Below are 6,000 nucleotides of genomic sequence, written 5' to 3'. Positions count from 1 at the left end.
GCGATATCGCAAATAGCGATATCGCTATTTGCGAGTTCGCAATCCCGGCGCGGGTAGCCGAAAATAGCGATTTTTCTGCGATTATCGGTAATCGCAAACGGAATTTGCGCCCGCGTGCGAATCGCATTTTTTACTCGCTAATCTTCATGAATTCAGATTTGCGATTTCTCAATAGCGATTCGCTTTTTTTCGCTATTAAGGAATCGCAAATCCCGTTTTTCATGAATCAGGCGGTTAATTCTTTTGGATTTAGCCCACAATCATTACATGCGATTTCGAAAAATTCACACTGAGATCTAACGCTTTCATAAAATCAGAGAATTAATTTAAAAGACATTGCAACCCTACTGCTGTGCGTGCTATAAGAGCGGCATCATCCGCATAAAGTAATGCCGGGATGAAACGCTTGCCTGCCCTTGGTATGTCCTTGCACACCTTAGTTAAAACAGTGCCTAGATCGTTAATATAAAGGGTAAAGAGTAGGGGGGGCCAAAATACAGCTCTGCCTAACCCCATTAGTGATCCCGATCTTCCCCGTACAATTACCGGTCATATCTAACTGTGGCCGAGAGGTCCCTATGGAGGTCGGCAAGGAAGTGCACAATATTTTTTTCACCGCCAAGCTTAATAAGCAACCCCCATAATTTGGACCTATTCACACGGTCAAAGGCCGAGGAAAGGTCCATGAAGGCTAAATATAGCGTGCCCCTATTGGCGATTGTGTATTTCCCAATTAGTAGTTGAAGGTTAAGGCTTTGATCTATAGTGCCTCGTCCTTTCCTAAACCCAAATTGTAGGGCTGAAAGGATATTTGTTTCAGCCAGCCAACCAGTAAGTTTTCCTAAGACCACCCGACATAGCACTTTCACGGCAGAATCAATGAGGGAGATTGGGCGATAACAGCTAGGTTCCCCTCTATTACCTTTCTTAAAAATGGGTACATTGACGGATTCAGACCAGGAGCCCGGAATACCTGATTTACATACCCTGTTAAAAACATTAGTTAAAACTCTAGACCAGGTCTTGACGTCTGATTTAAAGAGGTCGGCTGGGACGCCATCCGTGCCCGGGGACTTGTTACAAGTCATCTTCCTGATGGCATCTGCCACTTCTGTCTCAGTAACCGCTAAGATATAGGAATCCACAATAGGGGTAGGTATAGCAACTAGCCCTGGGTTTTCCCCTTCATAAACTGACTTAAAATGAGAACACCACACCTGTTCCGGAATGCCACAATCCAGTTGGTCATTACAAGGATCATGGAAAAAAAGGGTTGTTTACAACTGCCCAAAATTTGGAGCTATTCTTAAGAACATCTATAGAGGTTAATTCTTCCCAGGCCGCTTCCCTAATTTCCAGTCTTCTGACTTCCAGTGCGTCTTTATAGGCTTTCCTTGATGAGGCCACAAGGGCCTTATCCACTGGTTTATGTTTCAGGGCCGCCATCAGCTTTTGATTAGCTGATGAACAGTTTTGGTCAGACCAGCCCACCCCACCCCAGCAGGGTCCTTAGCTTTGCCTGGTCGTCTAAGATCGGCTGCGACCTGGGTACAGATTTTAGAATATGCCTCTAAAACCTCTAGTTGTGTATACATACAAAGTGTTAATATAAATTCCTGCTAATTTCTTCACAGATTGTATTGTATATAAGAGGAGAGCCTATAGTTTAAAATATCTGATAACAGTTTTTGTTAGAAACATGTACATTGCCTATTATAAAGAGCAAGCACCCAATCTTCTTACATCATTGTAAGTAACACAGAGCACTCACCAATAGGTCCCAATCATATCATATTCTCATTCCTTATTTAAAGCATCCTTCCAATTTTGCAAATGTGATACCTAAAAAAGAAAATGTTTCAATATAAATGACTTTACTCAATTCATATTGATCTCCTGAAATCTTCTCTATTACAGGCTAACAGCTTACTTCCTGTGAATGTATAGAGTATTATTTTCTTTTAATCCATAGAGCAATTACCACTGATAGAAAATCTGCCAAATTTAGGGAAGAGATACAATAGGTAGAAAAACAAATAGAAGGAATGAATTTAAAGGAAGCCACTGAGAAGAATTATGCCATTCTCAAAACTGAGATGCAAAAACATCAAGTTACAGTTAAAGAATAAAACATGAGAAAACTAGCCAGACATGATTATAACTATTAAAATGAAAGGATCTTTACATTGTTAAGAAAATGATAATGCATTTTCAGTTCAGAAACAAACACAACATGAAGAATCTGTAAGAATGATCTGTGAGGGTAGTAGCTCAGAAGTCTTGTCTTGTCTATTGATGATAGCACTCCAAGTACATCAGATGACCATTGACTCAATCTAGTTGGCTTGTCTTCTTTTTTATAAGAGATGAAACAATTTCAAATGGGCTCCAAACAGAATTTTGTATACAGAAAACCAGGAGAGGGGAGGGGGAAATAGAAATAACAGTTACCGCCACAGAGGTAAGAACAAGAAATCAATCAAAAAGGAAACAATAACTGGCAAGGCTACTGGTATTCAGGCTATAGAGAAATAGAACTGACATTAATTTAGTTGTAAATGTATCTGATTATGAACTAAACGTAAAAGTTACTTTCCTCTGGTAACATAATATCTGTAGCGAGACAGTCTAGCCGCAGATTCATTAACTTTTGAATTCTCGCCAGGCCCCAGTCTGGATCTGGACATTTTTCAGCAGTATCTCTGTGCGCCGGGGGACGACGTCATACAGCTACGTGATGACATAGACTCCGGTCATGATGTCAGTGTAGCCATATAAGTCCCCTCTGGCGCACGCCCATCTGTTTCTTCTGTGAAACATTCTGCGCCTGAACGCGGTGGCAGTATAGAAACTGGTTGTGGAAACAGTGCAAAAACCACAGTCGATGGGCAGAATGCAGAACCCCAATGTCATACATTCACCCCAGTACAGAGATCTGGGCCCAAATCCATCGTTTTCTTGCACTCCACACCACCCCAGTTCAGACATGGCCATATGCAAATCCGTCTGACCCTGTGCCTCATGGGAACAGTCCAGCCCGAACTGCTAAGCCATGCCTTCCCTGGACCCGAAACAAGCTTCCGAGGACCGGTTTCTGGTATTCCAGCCGTCTTCAGCCCGGCTTGCTTGAATCCAGTGGTGTGGAGTGCATGGGACTCACGTCTGAGCATACCCATCCCACTCGGGGTGACAAATGCAAAAACCACAGTTGATGGACACAATGCAGAACAATGTCATACATTCACCCCAGTACAGAGATCTGGGCCCAAATCCATCATTTTTTTGCACTCCACACCACCCCAGTTCAGACATGGCCATATGCAAATCAGTCTGACCCTGTGCCTCATGGGAACAGTCCAGCCCAAACTGCCAAGCCATGCCTTCCCTGGACCGGAAACAAGCTTCCGAGGACCGGTTTTTGGCATTCCAGCCGTCTTCAGCCAGGCTTGCTTGAATCCAGTGGTGTGGAGTGCATGGGACTCACGTCTGAGCATACCCATCCCACTCGGGGTGACAAATGCAAAAACCACAGTTGATGGACAGAATGCAGAACAATGTCATACATTCACCCCAGTACAGAGATCTGGGCCCAAAACAACGTTAATTTGCACTCCACACCACCCCAGTTCAGACATGGCCATATGCAAATCAATCTGACCCTGTGCCTCATGGGAACAGTCCAGCCCGAACTGCCAAGCCCTGCCTTCCCTGGACCGGAAACAAGCTTCTGAGGACCGGTTTCTGGCATTCCAGCCGTCTTCAGCCCGGGCTTGCTTGTATCCAGTGGTGTGGAGTGCATGGGACTCACGTCTGAGCACACCCATCCCACTCGGGGTGACAAATACAAAAACCACAGTTGATGGACAGAATGCAGAACAATGTCATACATTCACCCCAGTACAGAGATCTGGGCCCAAATCCATCGTTTTTTTGGTCTCCACACCACCCCAGTTCAGACATGGCCATATGCGAATCAGTCTGAACCTGTGCCTCATGGGAACAGTCCAGCCCGAACTGATAAGCCATTCTTTCCCTGGACCGGAAACAAGCTTCCGAGGACCGGTTTCTGGCATTCCAGCCATCTTCAGCCCGGCTTGCTTGAATCCAGTAGTGTGGAGTGCATGGGACTCACGTCTGAGCATACCCATCCCACTCAGGGTGACAAATGCAAAAACCACAGTTGATGGACAGAATGCAGAACAATGTCATACATTCACCCCAGTACAGATATCTGGGCCCAAATCCATCGTTTTTTTGCACTCCACACCACCCCAGTTCAGACATGGCCATATGCAAATCAGTCTGAACCTGTGCCTCATGGGAACAGTCCAGCCCGAACTGATAAGCCATTCTTTCCCTGGACCGGAAACAAGCTTCCGAGGACCGGTTTCTGGCATTCCAGCCATCTTCAGCCCAGCTTGCTTGAATCCAGTAGTGTGGAGTGCATGGGACTCACGTCTGAGCATACCCATCCCACTCAGGGTGACAAATGCAAAAACCACAGTTGATGGACAGAATGCAGAACAATGTCATACATTCACCCCAGTACAGATATCTGGGCCCAAATCCATTGTTTTTTTGCACTCCACACCACCCCAGTTCAGACATGGCCATATGCAAATCAGTCTGACCCTGTGCCTCATGGGAACAGTCCAGCCCAAACTGTCAAGCCATGCCTTCCCTGGACCGGAAACAAGCTTCTGCTGACCGGTTTCAGGCATTCCAGCCGTCTTCAGCCCGGCTTGCTTGAATCCAGTGGCGTGGAGTGCATGGTACTCACGTCTGAGCATACCCATCTCACTCGGAGTGATAAATGCAAAAACCACAGTTGATGGACAGAATGCGCCAAAAAGATCAAAAAAGTTTGAAACATTATTAAAGAAGAAACATCAAATAGTAGGTAAATAGCAGAAATGGATTTTAAAGGAAAACCCCCAAGGAATCAATGAAGCACAGGGCTAAATGAAACTCTACACCCTAGTGAATAACCACCATGTAAGGGAAGAAAACCTTACACTCTATAGACCATTCATCAATGGTATAGAATGGCATGCTAATAGCAAAACAAAACCTAAAAAAACACCACCAATCTGTTTGTTGAATCACACCATTAAGATCATAGTGATAGTGCAAATACAAGGTATGATGATACCAAAGAAAACCTTTGAAAGAAAGAACAAATAAATCTATGCTGCTCACTGGAGACTAATCCTGTGTAAAAGAGAAAACACCCCCACCCTACCGACCACTCACATTTGGAAATGGATGGCATGACTACATTTAAAAAACACCTATGTGGCAAGACCAAGTGGTCTGTTGAGTCCCAACATTAGATGAGACAGTGGTCACCGGTATTTAAAACCAGCACTGAAAAAGGGTTTAACCCTTACCACAGAGGTGGGCCCCAGAAACTCTGAATGGCCTGAAAACTAACGGAAAACCGCTGGCCAATATCTATTGCCTAACCGCAAGGATCTACAAAGCTTGCCCCCTGCATGGCCTTCAGTGCCATGGTCCAACAGTCTGAGCATGACTACAAGCCGTGGACTGCTAAAAGCACCAAGGCAAGTGAGAAAAGAGAAGCAACCACATCTCACATTAAAATCTCTTTATTCTCTTTTTTATTTTTAAATCTCGAAGACCAAATATATATAATACATATGCACAGAGCCTTGTCAACTCTGTATACCTTATAGCTAAATAGAACTGAAAAATCAGTCCAAAAGTGCTTTACAATGAATGAATGAATGATCATCTTATAGAGCGCAAACTTTGCCAAGGGCGGCAACGTGCTAGGGATAGAATCCAGCAGTCAAGAGTGGCAGGAATAAGCCTTTCAGATACTAAAGTGTGAAGAGTCATGTCTTTAAAGTCTTGTGGAAAATAATTTGTGACTCTTGGCAAAAGATCGATAGAGGGAGACTGTTTCAAACCTTAGAAGCGGCAACGGCAAAAGCTCTTTCACCCCACCTAGACCTCGTGAACCTGGGGTTTACCATC

Source organism: Lissotriton vulgaris, chromosome 1_1 (genome assembly GCF_964263255.1).
Source record: "Lissotriton vulgaris chromosome 1_1, aLisVul1.2, whole genome shotgun sequence".
Taxonomy (NCBI): domain Eukaryota; kingdom Metazoa; phylum Chordata; class Amphibia; order Caudata; family Salamandridae; genus Lissotriton; species Lissotriton vulgaris.
The sequence above is the reverse complement of the archived record's forward strand: the minus strand, read 5'-3'. Positions refer to the sequence as shown.